Source organism: Callithrix jacchus, chromosome 4 (assembly GCF_049354715.1).
Source record: "Callithrix jacchus isolate 240 chromosome 4, calJac240_pri, whole genome shotgun sequence".
Lineage (NCBI taxonomy): Eukaryota > Metazoa > Chordata > Mammalia > Primates > Cebidae > Callithrix > Callithrix jacchus.
The window spans coordinates 129,853,681-129,868,150 of NC_133505.1; the positions used below are offsets into that span (position 1 = coordinate 129,853,681).

The following is a 14,470-nucleotide window of genomic DNA, read 5'->3' on the forward strand; positions in this document are numbered from 1 at the left end:
AACACACTGGATTCTGCACAGTTATGAATAAAACCTGCTGCACATATATTAACAACTGTGGACAAGTTGAGATTAACATTCAAAAGATCTGTGAGAAAGCTACCTGGTTACATAGATAGAACCAGGGCACCGACCCCAGCTATATCTGGTCAACTATCCAAAGTGCCTTCCCAAGTCTTACTTGTCTTTTACCTCTCCTAGGAACTTGGTTGCTATCTTGTTACTAATTTTTAGTTTGTGTCTTTTATATCAGTGGTCCCGAACCTTTGACACCAGGGACTGGTTTTGTGGAAGACAATTTTTCCACATACTAGAGTGGGGGGTGTGGGTAGGGGGGATGGTTTCAGGATGAAACTGTTCCACCTCAGATCATAAGCCATTACGTTCTCATAAGGAGCATGCAACCTAGATCCCTTGCACATGCAATTAACAATACAGTTTGCACTCCTATGAGATTTAATGCTGCTGTCGACAGGAGGTGTAGATCAAGCAATAATGCTCACTGGCTTGCACACCACTCGCATCTTTCTGTGCAGGCCTAACAGGCCACATACTAGTAACAATCAATGGCCGGGGGTTGGGAGCCCCTGTTTTGGGGACCCCTGTTTTAGATTACCACAATTCCAATTAAAAACAATGCTGACACAAGGCTTCCAATCAATCCCATCTACTGACCTGGAGAATGAAAGTGTCCTGCCTCTGGGCCCCTTAGAGCAGCTATCCAGAGATTTTTTACTCCTCCAGTGTTAGGCAGGGCCTACTTCCATAAACTCAGCACGAAGCAGTTACAGAAAATGAACCTCACCCTTCTGCAGTTCCCTTAAGATTAAAGAAGAGTATCTAATCTTTGAAGGGGCAGAAAATGAGCAAGGAGGCAGGACTTGACTCCAGAGGCAGGATTCAGACACTGTACCAGATTGAGGACTAGCTAAAATAGGGCGAGGGCAAAAGCAGCTGTCAATCAGACATGCCCAAAGGTGTGCCATGTCAATTAACGGTTGCCATGACAACACCCAAGAGTTATTACCACTTTCCATGGCAGTGACCCAATGATGACTACCCCTCCCCTAGAAATTTCTGCATAAACTGCTCCTTAATCTGCATGCAATTAGAAGCAGGTATAAATATGACTGTCACTGTGGTGAGATGCTACTCTCTGCCCGTGGAGTAGCCCTGCTCTGCAGGAGCAGTCACAGAGCTTAACACCACCAAAGATGTAACACTGCAGCTTCAATAAAGCTGTTTTAATGTGCCTCTGGCTTGCCTTCGTATTGTTTCCTGGACAAAGCTTGCAGGCTAAGCTTCACTGTGGGGCTCTCTGTCCTGCATCTACAATGTATTATATATTTTAAAATTGCCAAAAGAACAGATTTTTTATATTCTTACTACAAAACAATGAAAAATGGATGAGGTGATAGGTATCTTAATTAAGTTGATTGAATGTTTTTACAATACATTCATAAATCAAAGCATCACATTGTACCTCATATATATATACACAGTTATTATTTATGAATTAACATGGTAGCTCACCCTTGTAATCCCAGAGCTTTAGAAGACCAAGGCAGGTGAATCACTTGAAGTCAGAAGTTTGAGACCAGCCAGGACAACATAGCAAAACCCCATCTGTACTAAAAATACACACACACACACACACACACACACACTAGCCAGGTGTAGTGGCACATGCCTATAATCCCAGCTACTCAGGAGATTGAGACACAAGAATCGCTTGAACCTGGGAGGTGGAGATTGCAGTGAAACCAGATTGCACCACTGCATTCCAGACTGGGTGATGGTGTAAGATTCTGTCTCAAAAAGACAAAATTTAAAAAGATGAATGAATGGCAAATTAAAACTTTAGAACTTTTATTAATTTAAATCTCAGGAGTAAATTGTTTAATAGGGAGATGCAGTTCAGATAAAAATCAACCCGAAATGTTTCAGCGTTATTTTCTCCTGGATTTACTACTGCTCTTTAAGAAATCTATTTACTCAACTCCTGATAGATTTTCTGCTGTGAGAGCATGTTTAAATTTAAGGGCATATTAACAAATCTTGTTTTTAAGACCAGTGACTCTGATCCAGATATATCTATGCCTACAACTATTTAGAACAGAGCAGAGGTTGACTCTGTGACAGATATACATCTTAGCCAGAAAGAATAATCTGACAGGCATTTTATCATTTAAATTGACTTGAAGATTAATATCAAAACTTTCTACCACCTATATTCAGTAAGAAAACTACTAAGGGGATGCAAGAAAATATCATGAGGACTTTCATGGGATGCTTCAATCAGTTTAGAAATTTCATTACATTTTACTAAAAGCCACTATTACTCAGCCACAAGTTTTCTGAGATTCATGAATTTTTAATTATCAAGATTAAAATGTTAAATATATAAAATACAATACAAAACTCTAATAGAAAATGCCTTCTCATCTGTATATGAATTTGAATAAACAAATGTTCTCTTTTCTTCTTTTTCTTATAGAGGTATTCTCATATAAAGGCAGTCTCATTTATCAAATGTGCTATGAAAAGTGACTTGGATAAAATAATATAGTTTTATGTATTTAATTCTGGAAATACATTTTTAGGGATTTAATGGATAATGATGCGTGTTAATATTATTTACACAGTGCTGGAAATCAGGAAAAGAAATAATAAGTGCTTTGAAATTTTCCCTTTAGTCTTCTAAAATCTATTTGGTAAGCAAGAATTGCCTCTGACAATTAGAACAAATTTCTGGAAAAAAATTGCTTCATGTTAGGATATATAGAAGAGTGACCTGAGAGACACTCTCAGGTAAAGTAAAAATGTTATTTATGGTTTTCTTTATTTTTAAAAGCAGCAATACTTGGCAGTATGATCAGATAGTTTAGAAAGTTCTTTAACCAGAGTCATCTGTAGCAGGGTTTGTGGTTGATATGACTTTTTCATCCTTATTGGTATGCATTGGCTATGCATTATGGCAAGTTTTCTAAACACCCATTATTTTTAATGGTTTTTTTGAGCTGTACTACAATCATTTCTATGAAATATTTTTACTTGTATTTCAAGCATCTTACTGTTGATCATTTTGTTCTCACTTTTCATCTCAGACAGTTATCTTATATTTTGCCTCAAATGAGTAGTGAGAAACCCCTTGGGTCCTGCCTCTTGATGTTCAAAGGTGACTAAAGTGATCTTGAAGAGATTATTTAGAAGCAAATTTTTGTTTGCACCATGATTAACCATGAAAGATTACAGGAAATTAATAGAGAACCAATAGAGAAATAGTTGCGATTAATCAAACACATTACTTCAAATGTTTTTTTAAATGTGGATCTTGATATAATCTTGACATTATACAATGATAATTTAATTATCCAGTTATTCATTTAGTAAACATTTAGTATGTGCTAAGCACTTCAATCTCCCAAGAATTTTTTGCCAATCATGCCTTCCTATCACTTGAAACTGAATTCTTATTAAACTGAGTTTAATTCTGCTCATAGCCAGATAAAAGATTTGGTTGAAATGTCATGCTAGGTATATTTCCTTCAAAGGCCATGAAAGGGCCATGATATCCATTCCAGACATCACAAATTTCCTTGATATTCCTCAAACAGAATATCAAGGGATAAACGGACCTTTTCCACTGCTGAATCACATAGCTAACCTTCTGAAACAAAGTGGATATACCTCAGAAAATTCAAACTTAAATCCAAAATTGAACTCATGATATACTATTTCCTCATCCAAACATGTTTTCTATATTAGAATGACACCATACTTCACCTACTCTTCCAACTAGAAGGTTAGAAGTCTTCTAAGATTCCTCTCCATGCTCACAGATGTAAATAACTTCATCACAGGCTTGAGAAATAGTTTTATAAATAAACATTATATTAATCCATGAAATTGAAAAACAGAAAAACAAATTTGAGCTAAGAGCATTTTTAAAAAACCAAATAACATATTGAGCATTACAAATAGTACATAAGCATGGTCAGTTAAAAGAAAGAGGTTGGGTGCAGTGGCTCATGCCTGTAATTCCAGCACTTTGAGAGGCCAAAGTGGGCAGATCATGAGACCATCCTGGCCAACATGGTAAAACCTCATCTCTACTAAAAATACAAAAATTAGCTGGGCATGGTGTTGCATTTCTGTAGTCCCAGCTACTCAGGAGGCCGAGGCAGGAGAATCTCTTGAATCCAGGAGGTGGAGGTTGACATGAGCCAAGATCATGCCACTGTTATCCAGCCTGGTGACAAAGTGAGACTCCGTCTCAGAGAGAGAAAGAAAAATGGGATTGAGAAATAGAGACTAGGTACTAGCCATCTCTATTGTCCACAGAGTCCTGTTGATTCTATTTTGTAGAGATATCTTGAGTATGACCCCAGTTACTTATTTCTTCCTCCCTTTCTGCCTTCATTATAGCCTCAAATATAACATTTTTCCTTTTCTCATGTTCTTTCTCCTTTTTGCCACTTTTCACCATATCATGCCCATTTATTAAGACTCATCTCACTCTTCATCTCTCTCTGGAAGCCTTTCCTCATCTCCTTCTACAATAGATTAAAGATTATTTGAACTCTCGGCATCTCATGTAAGTCACCATCCCTTTACATTGTAATTGCAATAATTCATAACCATTTGCTCATTTGTCTTCCCCAAACAGATTATGAAATTCACTAGGCAGGAGACTGTAGCTATCATCTTTGTATTCTTAGCACTTGTGCATTGTCACACATAATAAACCATACATAATTGTCTTTGATAAACAAGTGAAAACACCATATAAAATGGAGAATGTCTTTACTGAGAAATTTAGTCTAAATACACCTCTGCCGACAATTCATCAAAGATGCTGCTAAAATATTGGGGGAAGAAGTTGCAAAAAGGAGAATTTCTCTGCAGCCGTTTACTGAAACATACCATTAAAGGAAATATTAACTTTTTTCTCTCTGCATAGGAACTTTGGGAGGCCGAGGCGGGTGGATCACGAGGTCGAGAGATCGAGACCATCTTTGTCAACATGGTGAAACCCCGTCTCTACTAAGAATACAAAAAATTAGCTGGGCATGGTGGCGCACGCCTGTAATCCCAGCTACTCAGGAGGCTGAGGCAGGAGAATTGCCTGAACCCAGGAGGCGGAGGTTGCAGTGAGCCGAGATCACGCCATTGCACTCCAGCCTGGGTAACAAACGAAACTCCGTCTCAAAAATAAAAAAAAATAGAGATTTTTCAAAATTATATCATGGTCATCTTCCTTTGGAATATGTGAAAACAAATATATAAGTTTATATATGAGATTTCTCATTAATATTGGTTATAATTATTTTACCTAACAAAAGGAGAAACTTATTCCATGTTTAGGTGTGACTATGGATAGTTTTGGTCTGGAATAGAAAATGCATTGGAAATAATTTTCTATTTATTAGTACCCTCGGGCACAGCATGTTTTAATTGTTAAGATTTACTAAACTCTGTCACCCTAATCACCTCTGCATCCTTTAAGTGGGTCTTGGGGAAAAAATGAGACAATATGAAATGAGCTCCTGCTATGATACAAGATCTGACAGATTCTATCCTTGTTTGGAATGTCAGGACATTGATTAGGGCATGAGAAGAGGCTGGAGGGTTTGTAAGAAAGAGAGCACAGTAAAATGTCCGAATCTTGATGGACATGGCTAAAGTAGTCAAGCACGGCCCTTGAAGGAACCAGTATTTCTCTCATGTTTTCTGTTTGTCCTATCAATATCAGCACCTGGGTTTGAGGATATTATGTTTTGAAAGAAGGAAATTAGAATAGAAGAGATGAGTAGTTATTATGTCTTTACTTGTCCACTACATTCAAACACTCCTGTTTTTCTTTCTTAGGATGTTTTGGGTTATCGAGTATCAAATTTGAGGAGCAAGTAAAAGAAAAAGGAAGATATTATATACTTGCCCACAAGAGGCATCTGAAACACTTTCCTCTGAAATATGATTCAATTATTAAATATCAAGCCTCTTTTAATTATCTCACCAATGTGAAGTACTTCGTCACAGACTTGAGAAAATTTTCCATACATAAATTTTATAATATTAATCCATTAAATTAGAAAATAGAAAAATTGAGCTAAGAGCATTGTTTTAAAAACTAGTTACAATATTGAGCATTAAAAATAGTATATAAGCATGGTTACATGAGAGAATGAATAAAGGAGATTGAGAATAGCTTCAAATAACTAATGAAACTATTTTAGAATAGTAAAGAAGATATAAACCAAGCAATATATTCACATGGAGAAAACTTGTTTCTTTTAAATTTCTGAACATTCTATCAGAGAAACTTACAAATTAGTCTAGAAACAGAATCCTTTCTGGTAGAATTGACTTCTTAACAATCAAGTGTCTTAAAAGCTTCCGAGTTTTTCATTTAGTTGAGAAGAACCACAGCATCTGCTTCCTATATGGTAATAAGGACTTCTCTAGCGAATGGCTGTGACCACTCTGAAAGATTCAGTTTAAATCTCATTACTACCACCTTCCTGAATTAGAGTTTAGTTTGGATTGAAACTGGGAAGGAAGATTTTCAGTAATTTATTTTTAAAAGAAAATAACAGAGCATTATTTTAAAATTCTCTTGAAGTACATAAGCAAGAAAATCAGTGGGAAAAAAACCTTTAAAATTTCAAATTATGGCTTTTGGAGGAGTCTAAAGTACAGAGAATTGAAGAATAACAAGATGAACTGCCTGAATAGTGGCCAATAACACTTTGTTTATAGTATATGCATAAGTAATCTTTAGTAATTTTAATGAAATTATTGTCATTCTTTTTTCTCTTAAAAGAGAGGATGTGTATATTTCCTGAGGATCCACAGAGAATGAATTTCTCTGAATTTTAAATCAGCTGAGAAAAATTGTATCTGTTATAGACTGGTTCAGAAGCAATTAATGAGACTATACTTGATTGGCTGAATTAACTAAGAAATAGTTCTTCTAACCTCCTGAAGATAAATTCAATCAGAAGAAGATTCAAGACTATAGCACTCAAGTCACATGAAATAAAAGTTGATTTCAGTTTTGTAAGCTAAATGGCTAATAATTTTGTCCTATTCAGATTTTGAAAAATGTAGCAACATTTAATTCTAGAAAGTTGTTGCCCATGTACTTATTAGTATAATATATAACTCAAATGTTAGATGTTTATTTTGTGTTCAGAACCATTCTAAGCATTTTAAAAGATATATCTTACCATTTACAGTAATCTTCACGAAGTCAGTTTTCCCACTTAACAGATTAAGAAACAGGTTTCCAGCATTTTACTATATAACTTACATATTTTTATTGCACTTGATCATTCAAAGGCATTAACTGGGCTTTTACTATGTGCCAAGAACTGTTCCCAGCACAGGAAATACGTGAAATGAACCAACAAAAATTTCTGCTCTAAGGAATATGGAGTCTATTTTCTTGATATCAGGAAAGCTTTACTTTTGGATTTCAATTCAAAATAGCCCACATTCCATACTTTTCCCCTTACCCCCTGAGAATAATTCTATTCTCGATATAAATAGAGATGAATTAAACATTCATCTCTATTTATATCGAGAATAGAATTGTAGTGGTATTTTTAAGTTCTATCTTTTGTAGCAAAATAATATGGAGGATATGTTGATAAGAGGAATATGCACTACTTTAAAGGTTAAATTGAAGTAAAAGATAACTATCTGTGACCTTGCAACTCTTTCTCTCACATCCTTGAAATCAAGTTGGCCATGTGAATAAGGTCATTGATAAGTTGAGAGAAGCCTGGCCATCTATCAACTTTGTAACCTGGACATTCGATTGAACTTTGTGAGTCCGTTTCCCTGCCTGTAATGTTTTTATGACTCTCATTTAAAATATTATGGGGTCTTTAGTTAAAGGCTTTGTTTTCCAGATTTCAAAAAAGTCTCTCTTAATCAGTTTGGTAAAATCTAGTTATATAAACAAAGATAAAAACTTTTTTTTCTTACTTAATTTCTCCAAAACTTTGAAAACTATTTGCAAATATTTTTATGGTAATATGGTTATTTACAAAAGTAAATAAAATCTGCTCTCTCTTTATAGCAAAACACAGTTGAAAACATTGCTCATATTACCAAGGTGTCAAGGCTTTGATTAGAATGTCACATTTTAAAATATGCACAAAATTCCTGACTTCAAGAGTTCTGATTCTTACAAGTAAATAAAAACTGTCACTTCTTGGCAGGCCCAGGAATCTTAAGACAATTAGTAAACTCTAAAATTTGCCTTGGTTTGGCTTCCTAGCTTCAAGAGTTTTTAAAATTTGGGGTTTCTATATGATCAATGAAAAATATGTCGACAAAGAAAAGCAATAATACACCTGTTATTCGATTGTAACTCTATATATCATTTTTGAGTTTTTGTTAGATATCTCTAAGCTAGACTAGGTCTTAAATTGTTCTAGGGTCCTCCAATTTAACTTTCTTCCATAAAGGTGGTAAAATGAGAACTGCTTTGTTCTTAAAGCCCTAGAAGGTAAACGCCAGACAAGTTTTTAAAGATCAATTCTCAGGTCTCGTATATGAAACACAGAAAGTTCTCAAAACTACCTGTTGCCATAACCAAAGACATTCAGGCTACAAACTAGGACAGAGAGTTGCTGTTTTCCACAGGAAACAACTTTCTCCCTGAGATGTTGGAACAAGGTTCCGTATTATTGATTATGAGACTCTTATACTCCTCAAGACTGCCTTTTTCATGTGGCTAGATAATGGTGTAATTAAAATTTCAGTCAGTAGCTTCTGTTGGTAACAACATATCTTGACCTAAGAAATCCTTTTAATCCATATTATGAACAGCTTTGACAATATCCCTTTAACAACCTTTTGTTCAAATTGTACTGATAGTCCTCTTTGTAAAGTTGATATGAACTCACAGGCTTGAAGGAATATGTAACAAAATGTCATTAGTAGTTTTCAATAGGTTTCAAAGTTGAGTGATTTTTTTAAAACTTAAAAAATAATTTACTGAATATTAGTCATGGCTGTAAATAATTTTGAAAGTAATCAACATTAATTAATTTAGTGTAAATATCACAAAGTCATTGCTTTCTCTTTATGCCACCTTTATGCTGCTCCTACTTTTATTTTATAGTACCTAGATTGTTATAAAAGGATTCTGGTTCAAACTCCTGATTTTTTAGAATTTCACTCTGTATGCCATTATAATACTAACAATTCTACTCTCTTCTCAATTATGGCCTCAAGAATTAAAATGTCACTTTAGTCTTCTAAGCCCTCACTCCTGGATTTAAAGAGCCACCTTCATACGGCTGTATCTTGCTACTGCAGCTTTGCCATCTTCTGCTAGCCATGTGACCCTGGAATTTCCTTAGTCCTCTCCTCACCTCTCCCACCAGTGCGGTGCTTACTCCTGTCTCTGAGCTAGCTCCTAAATATAGCTATCATACTGAAAATGAACCAAGTAGAAAGCATCCCTTCTGTTTCATGCATCAAACCTGTGAGGTGAGTATGATGAGCTTCACTCAATAGATAAGCAAATTAATGTTTGGAAACATTAAGTAATTTAAGTAAAGTTACACCCCTAAATAAGGGGCAAAGGGAGTCAAATACATGGATCTTTAGTATAAGGCCAACACTATTTCCATCATACTTTATAGTAATCTCCTTGTCTCAGCTGACTTATACAGTTGACTCTTGAATAACACAGATTTGAACTAGGCAGGTTCACTTATAAATAGATTTTTATTTCAGTAAATTCATCAGAAATTTTGAGGGAGGTTTGCAACAACTTGAAAAAACACACATGAACTGCATTGTGTAAAAATATCAAAAAAATAAAGAGATGTCGTAACTGCATAAAATATATGTTGGTACTAGTCTGTTTTGTCATATTACCATAAAATACACAAATATGCAAATCAATTATAAAAAGATAATATTTATCTAAACTTCTATAAACACTTTCAGATCATACAAGATAAAGTCAAGAGAAAGGTAAACAAATATAAAGATGCAGTATTAGATAACTGTATAAAATTAACTGTAGTACATACTGTACTACTATAGTGATTTTGTAGCCTTTCTTGCTACTATGGTGATGAGGTGAAGTTTTGTGAGAACCTGCTCCTCGCTGGAGAGGTGATGTGGTCATTTTAAGGGAGGATGGTACTCTGGCTTTTTGAGCTTTTAGCATTCTTGCACTAATTCTTTCTCATCTTTGTGGGCTTATCCACCTTCAATCTTTGAGGTTGCTGCCCTTTCAATGGAGATTTTTGTTTGTCTGTTTGTGTTTTTCTTTAAACAGTCTGGCCTCCTTTCCATAGGGCTTCTGTGGTTTGCTGGGTGTCTGTTCTAATCCCTAGTCATGTCAAATTTTCCAGTACCTGAAAGTATCACCAGTGAAGGCTGCAAAACAGCAAAGATGACAGCCTTTCCCTTCCTCTGCAAGCTGTGTCCCAGAGGGGTATGGACCTGGTGCTGGCCCCAACACACCTGTAGGAGGTGGCTTTAGGCCCTGATTGGGAGGTCTCACCCAATCAGGTGGAACAGGATCAGGGATCTGCTTAATGAAGCAGTGTAGCTATGCTTTTGTAGAGCAGCTGCGCCATGCTGGAGTACCACTTCTGCCCAGGTTGGCTTGGGCTCTCCAAAGCCTACAGGCTGGCACAGCCAAGTCACCCAAACAGCAAATATAGCAGCCTGCCTTTCTCCTGGGAACTCCATCCCAGGTATTTTTATTCCCATTAAACTATCATTGATATTCTTCACAGAACTGGAAAAACCTATTTTAAAATTCATATGGAACAAAAAAAGAGTCTAAATAGCCAAGGCAATCCTAAGCAAAAAGAACAAAGCTGAGACATGTTACCTGACTTCAAACTATACTCTAGGGCTGCAGTAACCAAAACAGCATGGTACAAAAATGGACACATATACCAAGAGAACAGAATAGAGAACCCAGAAATAAGACCACACACTTACAACTATCTGATCTTCGACAAAACTGACAGGATTCTTTATTCAATAAATGGTGCTAGGATAACTGACTAGCCGTATGCAGAAAATTGAAACTGGACCCCTATCTTATACAAAAATTAACTCAAGATAGATTAAATACTTAAATGTAAAACTTAAAAGTATAAAAAGCCTGGAAGAAGACCAAGACAATGCAGTTCAGGACATAGACACCAGTAAAGATTTTATGAGGAAGATGCCAAAAGCAATTGCAGCAAAAGCAAAAATTGACAAATGGGATCTAATTAAACCAAAGAGCTTCTGCATAGTAAAAGAAACTACTAATAGTAAACAGATAACCTACAAAATGGAAGAAAATTTTTGCAAACTATGTGTCTGACACAGGTCTAACATCCAGCATCTATAAGGAACTTAAACAAATTTACAAGAAAAAAAAAACCTCATTAAAAAGTGGGCAAAGGAAATGAACAGACACTTTTCAAAAGCAGACATACATGCAGCCAACAAGTGTATGAAAGAGGCTTAATATTACCAATTATTAGAGAAATGCAAATCAAAACCACAGTGAAATACCACCTCACATCAGCCAGAATGGCTACCATTAAAGTGAAAAAATAACAGATGCTGGTGAGGTTGTAGAGAAAAAGGAACACGTTGTTGGTCAAAGTGTAAATTAGTTCAACCATTGTGGGAAATAGTGTGGCAATTCATCAATGACCATTTAACACAGCAATCCCATTACTGGGTGTCAACCCAAAGGAATATAAATCCTTTTATTATAAAGACACATGCACACATATGTTCATTGCATCACTATCAACAATAGCAAAAACATAGAATCAACCCAAATGCCATCAATGATGGAATGGATAAATAAAATGTGGTACATATACACCATGGAGTACTATGCAGGCACGAAAAAGAACAAGATCAAGTCCTTTGCAGTGACATGAGTGAAGCTGGAGACCACTATCCTTAGGAAACTAGTGCAAGAACAGAAAAACCAAATTCCACATGTTCTCACTTATAAGTGGGAGCTAGATGATGGGAACTTATGAACAGATGAAGGGAAACAGCACATACTGGGCCCAATTGGAGGGTGGAGGGTAGGAGGAGGGAAAGGATCAGAAAAAATAACTAATGGATACTAGGCTTAACACCTGGGTGATGAAATAATTGGTACAACAAACCCCCATTGAGGGACTGTGTTCTCTTTTGGGGTCCATGAGGGGTCATAGTTTTAAAGGCAAGAATTTCCCAGTGCTATGCCCCTCTCCCATCTCTCTCCATCTGGGAGATTTAACGGTTTATGTTTGAATTTTGCAGGCTCAGGAAGAAACTAAAAGTCAATCACTCCAGTGGAAGTTCTAAGGAACTCCTTTCATTGGCCAGAGGAACTTGGGAAGGTGGGAATTTCTTCCAGGATAAATTTCCCTGCTTCTTCACCCACGCAGAATTTCCAGCTTTCTGGAATCCCCTCCCACACGGTGGGAACTCCCTTTTTTCCCCTCTCGGATTTCCCTTCTGGAATCCCCTTCCACACTTTTCGTGGAAATCTTTCTGTTCTTCTCCTTTCCTTCTCTTTTCTCTACCTAAATAAAATCACCTTTTTGCAACACTTCTTGGGTCCAATATTTACTTTTTTTTTTTTTTTTTTTTTTTTTTGAGACGGAGTTTCGCTCTTGTTACCCAGGCTGGAGTGCAATGGCGCAATCTCGGCTCACCGCAACCTCCGCCTCCTGGGTTCAGGCAATTCTCCTGCCTCAGCCTCCCGAGTAGCTGGGATTACAGGCACGCACCACCGTGCCCAGCTAATTTTTTGTATTTTTAGTAGAGACGGGGTTTCACCATGTTGACCAGGATGGTCCCGATCTGCTGACCTCGTGATCCACCCGCCTCGGCCTCCCAAAGTGCTGGGATTACAGGCTTGAGCCACCGCGCCCGGCCCAATATTTACTTTTACAAGCATACAGCACACCTGCAGTGTTCCCATCACTTATTCCTTAAGAGATTGAAGGCCAAGAACCTACAGCGTTCTCTTAGCAGAGCTGTGCCTCACCATCACCCAAGAAAAAGACCTGATTACACCATGACACACCTTTGCCAATATAACAAACCTGCACATCCTGCACATGTACCCATGAACTTAAAATAAAATTTAAGTAATAATAATAATAACATAGACATAAATACCTTGTAAACTAATAATAGAAAATTATTAGTGCATATCTTACTTTTTCTATTTCATCAGTAAAATAAAGCATAAACTACAATGTTAAGCAAATAGAAAAGGACAACTACTGCACCTTTTATCTGATTAGTGAGCTTTCACTACACCAGTAAATGTGCTAACAATAGCCAATTTTTTGTATGCAGTTTTTCCTTTCTGCAGGTATAAAGTTCAGTTGTAACTTTTTGATATAAACACTCAATATATCATTTTCTCTCTATTATGCTTTTTTCTGCAGTCTAAAATTGTTCAACCTTTTATTGATCTTCCAAAGAATGCATGTTTTAAAATCGTATAAAATTACTTTAAATGGTCATGCTCATTCACCTAAAAATAAGAAAACAACTTAAACAATTTATTCTGATCTGATAGTAGTACTCTTAAGAGAAGTGACTTTATTTAGTATTTAATATATACATAAAAGGGTGAATGAAAGTAATTGCTTAAATATAGATTAATACTTGTACAAATGAGTATATGCAAATATTTTTAGACTAACAACATGAACGTCTGCTTTTATGTAGTATCACTTCTGCTATATAGAGATATATATTTACATATATATAATTTTCTTTTACATCGATAGATATAAAAATATAAATTTCCGTATATAGATATAAAATACTTGAATTAGGATTAGCCATAGAAAGACTGTAATTGAAATTTTCCTTAAGATTTATTGTCTTTCTTTTCTACATTTCCCCTATTTTATAATATTTAATCCACTCAACTTTCATCACTTGCCTTGAGTGCCTAGCTAATCTCTTGACTTCTTCCCTTGCAAAATCTGTTTTTAGAAAGTCTGTTTTAAAAGTATTTCAATTTTCAAATTAATGACCAATAGGGCAATAGATTATTTCTCCATAAAATATTTGCAAATTTAATAGTGGGCAAGAAAAGTTTGGAATCTGTTAGGTTGAACCACGTGGAACTCCTTTTCTGGAGACCAAAAATGGTTGAAAGTAGGTAAATGTAAGTTTATAAAACTCAATCCATGATAACAATAAATTTTAGGCATTTGTTGCACTCCGTCCGGAGCTTCTGACATTTAAGTTACCCTATGAGTATTTCATAAACAGTGTTCAATTGCCCAGTAAATAAACAAAGAGCAGTATGTGTTAATGGTTCTAGTGCTTTGATAAACTTACCCAAAATCTCCTATCAGAAAGCAAGGAATTTTTGTTAACTTTGGCATATATTTAACTTTATTGCATATTACTTATAAAATATATGGCAGGTAGCATCAGTAATTTTTAA

The 14,470-nt window shown here is 35.8% G+C and overlaps 1 protein-coding gene across 50 annotated transcripts in view; it reads right to left on the reverse strand.

The window, feature by feature from the left end:
- Window positions 1-14,470, reverse strand: part of TRDN (triadin) — a 415,209-nt gene that overhangs the window by 83,315 nt on the left and 317,424 nt on the right. The window lies entirely within an intron of this gene.